At 45.4% G+C, this 12039-nt stretch overlaps 1 protein-coding gene across 3 annotated transcripts in view; it reads right to left on the reverse strand.

Annotated features, from left to right (window-relative positions):
- LOC136429849 (soluble guanylate cyclase 88E-like) overlaps nucleotides 1–10576 on the reverse strand; it is a 59177-nt gene extending 48601 nt beyond the window's left edge. Inside the window, exon 1 of one of the 3 annotated variants that reach the window (XM_066419889.1) lies at nucleotides 10469–10576. The gene's annotated coding sequence lies outside the window, so the exon portion shown is untranslated. Of the gene's footprint in view, nucleotides 1–2250; nucleotides 2463–8651; nucleotides 8756–10468 lie in introns of those variants that run through there. The other 2 variants (XM_066419892.1, XM_066419893.1) reach the window with 2 other exon arrangements.
- Between the last annotated feature and the right edge of the window lie 1463 nt (nucleotides 10577–12039).

Consider the following 12039-nt stretch of genomic DNA (forward strand, 5'->3'; position numbering starts at 1 on the left):
ACACCTTGATTAAATCTGTAATAGTGCTTCTCTCTGCCCGAAGGAAAGGAATACACCGCATGCACGATCCGAATTAATCAATGTGATTTTTTTTCATACTTGTCTTTATATTTTTTTGCTCTTTTCTGTCACATACAACTGGACAACTCTTTTTCAACGTTAGTCGGCTAATGATGGGTTATTTTTATTAGTATTTTTCTGTGTGAGATTAATTAATTAGAGTCTCCCATTCTCCCAAAGATACAGTTACAGTGTTCAAGTAAAGAACGATTAAATGAGAAAATAAGAAGAAATAAGGAAAGACTAGCCCATCCCATCTTGACAATTGCAAGAAAACAGCTAAATGACCGTTTCCAAATCCATCCAGTTGCTCGAGTAACTGTGTATTTGTTATTACTTGTCAGTCTAACCTTCATCGACACACCTTGGCAATTATTTCCCGTTTCGTCTGGACCAAAATGATTTTTTTAAAAGAAACTAAACCAAAATTGAACCAGTCGCCGTCACGGCTAAGATTCAACCTGAGCACTTGATACCGCCATGACGCACGACTCAGCACGACAAAAATTGCCTAGTCATCATGTAAAGGGCAGGCCTTACAGTTCATTCTCCCCAGTGGCATCGTGTGGCGCAATCGGTAGGGTGTTTCGCCCAGAACCGAGGGGTCCCGGGTTCGATATGCCTGATATGTTCCGATGCTGTGTCCTTGGGACAGGCACGTTACACGACTTTGAAAATGGTGAAAATGAGTACCTAGCTTCGGTTAGGGACGTCCCTCGGATAGGACGTTAAATGGAGGTCCCGTGTTTAAGAATCTGGTCCCACCAACTGTAAGCTCTTCGCAATTCAGCCCCTGGCTGTGAAGACAAAGCAGTCGGCCTACCCAATAACTCACATCTGTCCTTACGTCAAATACTAGCAAACGGCTGAACTGAACAAATTTAAATTTTGACCAAAATGGGAAAGCCCATTTGGAGCCCTCCTGTGACAACTCAACTGTGACGTCAGCCCAGAAGAGGGTTTGTTATATTTACTACTGCAGGTTGCGCGGGGTTAGTGCGTAGACAGGTCCCCATGTGTAAGATACAAGGACTCAGCTCATCAATTGTCCCGGCTGGATACCGCTTTTCCGGCTGGATAGGTCGTCGATCAGTCAACGATTACGTCACCGACGAGAAGTCTAAACCCAGGCTTTAAGTGTTCCGGGTTTATGGTGTATAGAATACAACGGGCTTGAGGTTAAGACATGAACACGGCCGGGAGGTGATTTAAGTGCGCTGACGTGTGTCGGGCGTGTGTAAAACACAACAGACCGTGCCGGTAAGGACACCGACAGTGATTTAACTGCACTCTAAGTGATTACTTCCTCGGCACCGCCACTGCAACGCGTTTGTATACGAGATTAAAACGTGCTGTAGCCACCAGAAGTACCTAGTCTTAAGCCCCCCCTCTCACTGGACCCGCGGCACGAGTCTATTAGCGACGATGGAAATTTTGAATACTAATGATGATCATCAATCAGAAAGGGCAATTAGAAAACTTTCAAGAACAGCTGACGCACTAACACCGATTCTACTGTATGTGTGGAGAACAGCAGGTGTCTAAGTATGTTAATGAAAACAGTAGCTGAAGGGTGATATCTCATTTTGTCACTTGTGAGAGAAGTAATTCGGAGAAATGTTATAGCGTTTTTAAACCAACTATATCGCTTTTCTATGAGAATAATGTAGTTCAGGGGTCTAAGTCAATGAGACAAATTTAGCTGCTACAGTGCGTCATTTCGGATGGTGACGTAAAGCGGGCGGCCCCGTGTATGAGGGAGCTTCAGGCATAAGCCTCAAGCGTCAAACCTCTGCACGTAAAAGAACCCAACACGCTTATCGAGAAGAGTAACTTTGAAGTCCATCCTAAGATTGATCTCTAATGCAAATAATAAGCTGAAAATCAGGATCTAAATCTAAATCTATTAAAAATGTAATAATCTCCTCTTCCGGGCGGAAAATAATCATCCGTTCGCAAATAAATTAAGTCCACGAAATGGCAATATTTACGTAGCGTAAAGTTACATAAATTCGGCTTTGAGCATATTTAAGCATGCGTAAATACTGTGCCATGAAGCCTATTAAATTCAAAAAGTCTTTGAAATACACTTAATACGTATCCCTTTCTGATTAACCCAACCTACCCAACCTTTAGATGAAACAAAACAGGCCTGCTCTCGCCAGCTTGGCGGAGGTACGTACCGCCTACCTTGGGAAGGAAGGAGTAGCTCGGAATGCCACACGAGTTGACAGCCTAGGGAGTCATTCTGTACATGCCTGTCCCCTACACAACCTGCCTGGCGCCAAGAACACGAATTCCATCCTTGAAATGTTCGGAAGCCTTACAAAATCCCTGTATTAGCACAAACACGTCGATCTGTCGTCCCTGTATGCATGTTTGACGCCATGTTTCCAGCCACATCAAGTTCACGTGCCGCGTCGCTACTCTTGAAATTCATGCCGAAATTTGATACGTATTTTGAAACGATGACGTCAAAGGCGGCAAAAAGCCAGCACGACTTTCTGTGAGAACACTGACCTTTCAAAATCCACTGACCATTTCCATTACCCCCTTAACTCCTGACAGAAGATAGCACTTACTTCATCCGACCTCAGCGACATTTTTGCAGACGTTGTTTTTTAAACAGAATAACAAAAGTATTCTGTCTGTCTAGATGTTGGATTTCTACAGTGTCCTTGTGTATGTCAAACTTAAAATGAATGACACGTGCTAAGAGATGTTTATTAACGTTTTGGGTGGGCAAAATACCTGAAATAGTCTCAGATCACTGGGAGCTCAGAAAAAGACTCATGTCAGGGTAGGATAATCCCGAGTCTATATTTGTTCGAGTCTGTGTGTGTTTGGTTTATAATCTTCAGTTTCTTCTTTCCCACAACTGTTTTTTTGTTGTTGAGTGCAAGTAGAGAACTTCATAGTTGGGTTCAAAACTGACATTCTAACAGCTTTAATTAGTAAGAGAAAGGGGAGTGTGTTACTAATATTCTCCTATTCCAATCTTATAATAAGTTATACCGATCCATGTCCTACATCCACGTCCATGTTTTGTCCTTTCAATTTTTAGCTTAACTAAAGGTGTCCCTTGGAAGCCCTTTTGTAACTGGAAAAACGGCCTTCAACAATAACACGTTTGTTACCAGAGTTCGGACAACAAATAAAACTATTCAGTGTCACATCTGCACATGTAGAGATCATGTCATTATATTGCCTCCAATGGGAACTCTAAATCCATGTTTTGTCCTTTCAATTCTCAAAGTCACAGTACAATGTAGAGATGTCCCTGGGGAACCTTTGCCAATTTTTGAAATGGTAAAACGGCCTTCGCGTTTGTTACCAGATTTTGCACAACAAAAGTGTTAAGTGTCACAGCTGCACATGTAGTGATCATGTCATTATGGCCCGATTTACACGTGCGTTTTTGAGCTGACTTGGAGTCGCGACTCAGGACTGTGCACGGGGAACTCTAGGCCACTCAAATAGCGTTCTCTAGTAGAAAAATTTCCACTCGAGCAGCCCAAAGCTTCTCACACACAGCCCCGAGTCACCGACTTCGGAAATTTGTGTGTAAATCGGACCACTTTTTCCTCTCTCTGCCGACCCGGACCTTCTCTATCCGGTGACACTAGGCGCTACGACCGCTGACTCAGACAACAACAACAAGAAAACTGTTCAGTTCAGTGTCACATCTGCACATGTATTGAATATGTCATTGTATTTTCTCCCTCTGCCGATCCTAAATCCTCTGTCCGGTGACACTAGGCGCTGCGACCGCTGACTCAAACAGCAACAAGTCACTGTCACAGCTGCACGTGTATTAAATATGTCATTGTATTTTCTCCCTCCGTCGACACTGACCTTCCCAGGTGACACTAGGCGCTGCGACCGCTGAGCAGAAAGGAAACTATTCAGTGTAGTGTCACCGCTGCACATGTATCGTTGTTAGGACAAGGTTCCTCGAACAGAAACGTCCAAGTTCAACAACCACTGAGGTTTCACAACACTTACATATAGAGTCACCTTGACACTCAGTCTCACTGGACATAGACGTTAGAATCTTGGACACAGAGCCGGACTTTTTTTGCGAGAGGAAGAAAAGAAACCATCTACATCAGGGCTTTACAACCATCCCTTTACAGTGACGGAGGGCACCACAGACTTTCTGCAACGTATGATCAACCGAGTCACGTGTCCTATCTGCATAACGTGACGTCACAGAGACAGCGGGTTGCTCATTTCTTGACAAGGACTTGATCAGTCGAAAATTTGGGTAAGTCCAAATTCTTGTGTTGGAAATTGCAGTTTACTTTGATACAGAATGAATCGATCGTGTCATTGTATTTCCTCCCTCTGTAGACCTTGACTTCCCCTGGTCGCGGTAAGCGATTAATAAGCACCCCGGTGTGAGCAAACAACACTCGAGTGGCACTTGTCGATTCGTAACGTCTTTCTCACCATGCAAACTTGACCTTGACGAATGGGAACAGCATGACCTTCAGAGTAACAAAGGCACATCTCTCGTGGGAAAGTCTTGTTTTTGTCTTTTTCTTTACCTCTTCTCAAGAGCAGGTCAGTTTGGATGCGTCAGCTTGTTGATATGCAGGCTCATAGTATGTTTCAAACTGCGCATATGCACCGAGGTGGAGAACCCTAACTTGTAAGCAGTTCTTGTCTAAACAATGCTTTATACATGCCCAGATGTGTTATTTATGTCTAAGGGGTCTACTGCTCGGGTATATCTCCCACAATGCATCTCGCTGCGCATGCGCAGTTTAGACCGTGAAGCGCTTCAGGATGGCGAAATTCCTGCACTTCGGTAATCATACAATCAAGGCCTACTTCAGGCTACTCCAACTGTAACAAACGCGCTTCTCATTAAAAAAAAAACAGGCCATGATGATGAATTATGACAGATTATAAACAAGGCTATAATGCTTTCGAATTTTCTTTCCCAGTTTCATCATTTCAGAGCTAAAAAGAAATCTCTCAACAACTGCAGATTGCGTGAAAAGTTCAAACTGTAAGAATTCAGCAACCGCCAAAACAAACTGCTGACACATCTTCCTTGGCTTACATTCCACAAGCGTCACACTTTGTCCTTCTCTAGACACAAGTCCTCCGCGTCCAATCCATTCATTGTTTCCACAGCGCCAGAAAAACAACGTAACTCAACTTCACTGTCCCCGTTATCATCCGTTCTCGGCTTGGTTCAATTAAGTCACGCTATTCTCTTCCGTCCCAACACAAAGTTGTCGCCGGCCCCTGACGAAAACCAACAGAAGATTGAAGATTTGTGGACGACGTGACCTTAGGTTTCTTTAATCAGTCTCGATATACTGTGTGATTTAACACCAGTACCATCAGTACTACGTTTTTTTTGTGTGAAAATAGTACCCTAGCAATGGCGGAGGGATCAGTTAACAAGCCTCTAAGTGCTCCGATTGCCAGTCACACGCGAATTGGTACAACGACGCCATCGCGTTTAGGAATGACCTTGCGCGTATTGACACAAATACACACTCACATAGACAGGCCGAAAACTATTTCTTCATTTTTCATGGAAATGATAATCCGGATCCTTACATCTGCTTGGATGTTGTGTGCATAGGGCCAAGTAACAACAGTGCTACATACATATAGTCACGCAAAACGTAGATTGAGAGTGATTATGATGCTGCCACCTGTTGCTATATCTACCGTGATGGATAAATAAATACTACATTTGTGTCATACTAATGTGGCTTCTTACCTAAATGTTAGAGCCTGGAACATTATACAATACTAGCACGTCAATTTGACTATGTATTCAGACTCTAAGTATATCCATTAACGGTAAATGAATTCCCTGTTAGTAAAAACTTTCGCCCTGTGCTCGTCGGAGCTGACCCAGATATGTCGCGATCGTCTGCGCCATTTGATTAACGGCAAAGAAATTTCAGCGAGGGTCGCAGGGTTACTAACTAAGGGTTCGGTCTAGGAAGCAAAATAATGTCGAAGCAAAATTAGGGTCGAATTCTCTTTTTCTCTGTTTTTTTTCTAAGTTCAGCTGAAGGAAGGAAGGGAGGGAGGGAGGGAGGGAGGGAGGGAGGGAGGGAGGGAGGGAGGGAGGGAGGGAGGGAGGGAGGGAGGGAGGGAGGGAGGGAGGGAGGGAGGGAGGGAGGGAGGGAGGGAGGGAGGGAGGGAGGGAGGGAGGGAGGGAGGGAGGGAGGGAGGGAGGGAGGGAGGGAGGGAGGGAGGGAGGGAGGGAGGGAGGGAGGGAGGGAGGGAGGGAGGGAGGGAGGGAGGGAGGGAGGGAGGGAGGGAGGGAGGGAGGGGGGGAGGGGGGGAGGAGGGGAGGAGGGGAGGAGGGGAGGAGGGGAGGAGGGGAGGAAGGGAGGAAGGAAGGAAATTTATCGATAATTGAACACAAAAGTGCAATGTTTACTGCACATTCGTATAAGCCCTCATATGTTTAAGAGAGTGTCAAATACAGAAAATCTGTTTTGAATTTCATTTCAATTGGATGTTGTGTGCATAGGGCCAAGTAACAACAGTGCTACATACATATAGTCACGCAAAACGTAGATTGAGAGTGATTATGATGCTGCCACCTGTTGCTATATCTACCGTGATGGATAAATAAATACTACATTTGTGTCATACTAATGTGGCTTCTTACCTAAATGTTAGAGCCTGGAACATTATACAATACTAGCACGTCAATTTGACTATGTATTCAGACTCTAAGTATATCCATTAACGGTAAATGAATTCCCTGTTAGTAAAAACTTTCGCCCTGTGCTCGTCGGAGCTGACCCAGATATGTCGCGATCGTCTGCGCCATTTGATTAACGGCAAAGAAATTTCAGCGAGGGTCGCAGGGTTACTAACTAAGGGTTCGGTCTAGGAAGCAAAATAATGTCGAAGCAAAATTAGGGTCGAATTCTCTTTTTCTCTGTTTTTTTTCTAAGTTCAGCTGAAGGAAGGGAGGGAGGGAGGGAGGGAGGGAGGGAGGGAGGGAGGGAGGGAGGGAGGGAGGGAGGGAGGGAGGGAGGGAGGGAGGGAGGGAGGGAGGGAGGGAGGGAGGGAGGGAGGGAGGGAGGGAGGGAGGGAGGGAGGGAGGGAGGGAGGGAGGGAGGGAGGGAGGGAGGGAGGGAGGGAGGGAGGGAGGGAGGGAGGGAGGGAGGGAGGGAGGGAGGGAGGGAGGGAGGGAGGGAGGGAGGGAGGGAGGGAGGGAGGGAGGGAGGGAGGGAGGGAGGGAGGGAGGGAGGGAGGGAGGGAGGGAGGGAGGGAGGGAGGGAGGGAGGGAGGGAGGGAGGGAGGGAGGGAGGGAGGGAGGGAGGGGGGGAGGGAGGGAGGGAGGGGGGAGGGGGGGAGGAGGGGAGGAGGGGAGGAGGGGAGGAGGGGAGGAGGGGAGGAGGGGAGGAGGGGAGGAGGGGAGGAAGGGAGGAAGGAAGGAAATTTATCGATAATTGAACACAAAAGTGCAATGTTTACTGCACATTCGTATAAGCCCTCATATGTTTAAGAGAGTGTCAAATACAGAAAATCTGTTTTGAATTTCATCACTCAGATGGCAGATTGAAATACTGTATGTCCCTTGCCAGCAGCCGACCCAAAAAAGGCTAGGGTTGGCAAGTTTTGCTAGGGTTGATCGGGTAACCGGAAACATTTTTCTCCAGTCAACTGTAATAAAGACCAGATTTTGGAATGTAAGAAGGTCTCGCGTTGTAAGGGCCAAGACATGTGCTTAAGCAAACTTCTGCCAAGACTTTATCCTTTGAGACGCGTTTACAGAAACCTGTATGTGCTCGAAAACGTCTGACGGGCTTTCAGGTAATCGGAGAGGCGTGTTCACTTGCTTAAGTACGTATCGGCCGACTTCACTAATGCACTGATCGATCAGATCGATAAATAAGCGTGTGAATGTCTCAGTATATTCTCCATGATTGCACCCTGCTTCTAACTTGAGATCTCACATTGGCAAAAATCCCTTTCGTAAAGGACGTCAAGGGTTCCTTGCACTAGCCAAGGTAAGATGCACGAATCGGGGAAGAAAAACTATAGCTCGCAGCGCATAGACATTTGTATTTGCTTCCTGTCCTTTCTGCAAGGATAACGTTTACGGGTCACATTTTCATCACGCAAAATAAACGTAAATCGGACATCTAGGCACTTGTAGTACTTGGTGAAATCGCAAGCAATGAAAAAGATTTATTTCTCATGATCGTGAACATAGACAGTAACCTCGATTAACATTAATCCGCCACTTTGATAAAGCAGTGAGTATGAGAGATATCTTTTGCAGCACCCCCAGGTTTGTACAGCTTAGATGTACAGGCGTGCATTGTATTTCTACTTGTCACCGTGACCTGTACTTAGCTCATCAGAGCATAAACGTGCAATAAAGGTCTTTCATTCATTCAATTTTATCATACTGTGGGACGTTGGGTTGGAGATCTATTTGGACGTATCTTGTCAGGGTGTTGGAATTATGTACCGTGGTGGAATTATGTTAGTAGATGTTCCAAGCTCATGAGTTCAGCTGTTATTCTCTGTATAACTACGACAGGTTCATGAAAATAAAATGATCGAAAGCAACATAATACACTCACCTTTCCAACTCTCACGTTCAACCAAAACCACCAACGCGTTCACCGCCAAAGCTGTCGACAATCAAGCTTGAACGTTTTGCTGACTCTCCCCCAAAGTTACATCCGTACAAACAATGACACATCAACCTTTGACCCTTCGGATACTGCTGACAGATCACTCCGCCCGAACCTGACTACTCAAACATCCCACCGCCAAGGCTCGTCCTAAACGGAAAAAAAAAATGTGCCCCACACCGCCGAAAAGAAACCTCAGTTTTGACACAAGACTTTCTGACGGCAGATCTCTAGTTGATTTTACAAGGGACCTCTCTCCGTTGGGTATGATGCACCTTCTGTGCATGACATGAATCTTTGTTATGCGTCCGCTCTGGACTTCGTCCGTAGCTACAGCCCCCTGGCTGTTGTCAAGTTTGGGGGGGGAGAGGTGAATGCGCTATCGGAAGCTTGATTAACCAATAAGGGGCTATATGAACAAGAGTTCAGCGTTGCCTACCAACAGATATGTATCTTGAATAAATAATGCCACATAATCTAGGGATTTAGTAGTCAGAAAATACTAGCATCTAGAAATACCTAGAGTTCTTGTCTTGGGTAGCGAAGCCTGAGTCCCAAACGGTCTGGAGTCAAAACTAGCCGACGGCGAAAACCGTCTGTCGCACAATATACAACGCAACAGGATATTATTCGATTCAGACTGAGCTGATAACCGTTCTATGAAAACTATTTATATCTTATTGATTATGTAACGTTGAGCATGCAGTGTGCTGCTGGGAACAAAACATGAGACGGAACTTGCGGCACTATCTGATCGTCGTCTCTACCAGACTAACTACGCCGGCTATCATGTAGAATATTTGCCAGGGTTTCATTTGCAGACTCCGTTACGCGGGTGAAATGTGATCGTCACCGAGGAATGACTCTACTGGCTAATGATTCCTTTTTCTGCCAAATTCTACGATCCATGCGCCCGTAGGAGGGCCTGATGGAGGCTAATCTAATCTAATCGAAGTGCCAGAGGCAGACTTTCTCCTGTACTCTTCGCATTGTCTCTCAGTCCAAAGAGGTTTGGACAAGCTGTCACTAGCAGTCGTCGTGACGAGTGTGTGATCTCTCAGCACCAGATGTTGAACAGACGGGCTGAAATGTTTCATCCTCAGCCCGGACCCACTTGAAAGGCAAACGGTTCACCGCCCAGCGCACAGCGTTTTTAATCATTACTCCCTTGATGTGTGTTCCTTTTTCGTTAAGTTGTCTCTCAAGGAAATGGCGTGAAATGAATTAGATCTGGCACTTAGGCAGTGTGAGCGTACTGTACAGCCTGACGTGAGTTACTTCTGGTGGAAGTGTTTAGAGGGCATGTCAGAATGGGCACCGGCAAGAAAGTGAGAGTTACTGTAAAGGGGGAAATATTCACGGTGGTTTTATGTTCGCCGTTTTAGTGGTGACTTCTTCACCGCGAACTTAAAACCGCCGCGAAAATGTTATGTCTTTTTCCTGTCTACCCCCTCGTTTCAACTGTGAACGCTCCATTTTCTCCCTACAACTAAATCAAATCCCCGCTCTCTTACAACTATACGACTGTCTTAAACTATTACCCTCACTCGGTATGGGTTGTGCAATCAAATTCCTACAACTGCCTTTTTCCAAGTCTCACACAGATTCATACTCCTTTACTGGTAGAGTCGCAGGAGCATTCACGCAGCAAACAAGCACAGTGATACTGACTAGAAGTCGTATGGCATTTTGTATATTCTGCTGATTTTTGACGTTAGAATTAAAAATTTAACGTTGAGAAGACAGCATGACAGCCCGCTCACCTTGTCGTGTGAGGTCCCTGCAGACGACACCGTGGTCGTCATGGATACCGCACTTCTCGTCTGCTCTGCATCGTACTCCGAACCACACACACACACACACAGCTGAGTAAAATTTACAACCTGACTATAGTGTCTAAATTTAAAAATTTTTGGTCACCAGGAAAACAATGCGACACTGCGGCCTGTTGTCAAGATGGCGGCGGGTTTATCGTTGTGAGGGCCGTGTGTCGTTCCGCGTCCGTGACCGTGACTCGGCTCCTTACCCCGCGAACATCCCAAGAACGTGCCGGGGCATCTCCCCCGGTGTGCGTTTTGCCGGCGGGCTATTGTGTGCAAACAGCCGTCGATTTGTTATGCGTTGAGTGAGACTTAATCAACCAACAACACCAGCACAATGGCATTACGAAGAGTCACTGACTTGAGTAATACCACGTTTATACATGTATAACCAACGACAATTCCAGTTTAAACCCGCATGCGAATACATTTCACGAAGAACAAATCAGTACAAATTTACTGACGGCAGACTGAAACTAGATTTTGTTGAAGAAATCCGTAAGCTCTCAGAATCAGGCGACAGTTCCCCCACACCTGTTGAGTTCCAAACGGTAGAAAATTACAAAATCCAATAGGCCAAACTAAAAATCAGCCATGGCGTTGAAACATATGCTACAGGTGCAAATCTATAACAATTTCTTTTTCTGAACACCTCTGAATATCTGAACTATAATGACTGTTTCAAAAGTTGAACACTACCACGGCTACCAATTAGTGACTTTTTACGGTGAACGCTTTTCTGCCCCTACGGCTGATTACTAGCTTAGAGACTGATAACTGTGATGATGAAATTGTCACATATGCACGTGCAAACACGGAAGACGAAACACATTTTATTTCAAATTGCCCCTTCTAGTAAGATCACGAATGAAATGAGCCGTTTAAAGAGGCCACCAGATTCCATCTAAATTTTACCACGTTTGCGGACAAAAAGAAAACTACTCTCCTCTTAAGATCACAAAACCCACACATTACAGAAAAAGGGGGATCATTCGTCTTCCACCGTCTCGGAAAAAGAAGTCAAACCCGATAAGAAAGAATGTATTGTCAGTATCTAGAATAGAATAGTCACGTGCTATATTGAGATTTCTTCCCCATTTTCTGTCTGTGCGTTTTCATGCTAGATGTACTTGCAATTAGCCTCAGGGCAAGGACTTGCAATAAACTTTCCTTGTCGTCGCATATGCATGCATATACAGTAACAATCACTTGTTGCCATCAGGCATCTGACAGGAATGTACGTATAACGCACTTTCCAAGTCGTCTCATATGCATTCATACAGTAACAGTCACTTGTTGCCATCAGGCATCAGACAGAAATGTACGTATAACAAATGTTCCCTTGACACGTTTCCATCCGGGTTGCAATTACCGACACTGTTAGTGACTTCCTTCTCTACGCATATTTACGTCCCTTGATCACACGTAATTTCATGTAAGTTCTTATAATTGAGCCCCATTCCAAAGCCCCCCTTCTCATAGAGCATTACCTCTTCGGCGGTACGTGACCTGTG

This window comes from Branchiostoma lanceolatum, chromosome 3 (assembly GCF_035083965.1).
Source record: "Branchiostoma lanceolatum isolate klBraLanc5 chromosome 3, klBraLanc5.hap2, whole genome shotgun sequence".
NCBI lineage: Eukaryota > Metazoa > Chordata > Leptocardii > Amphioxiformes > Branchiostomatidae > Branchiostoma > Branchiostoma lanceolatum.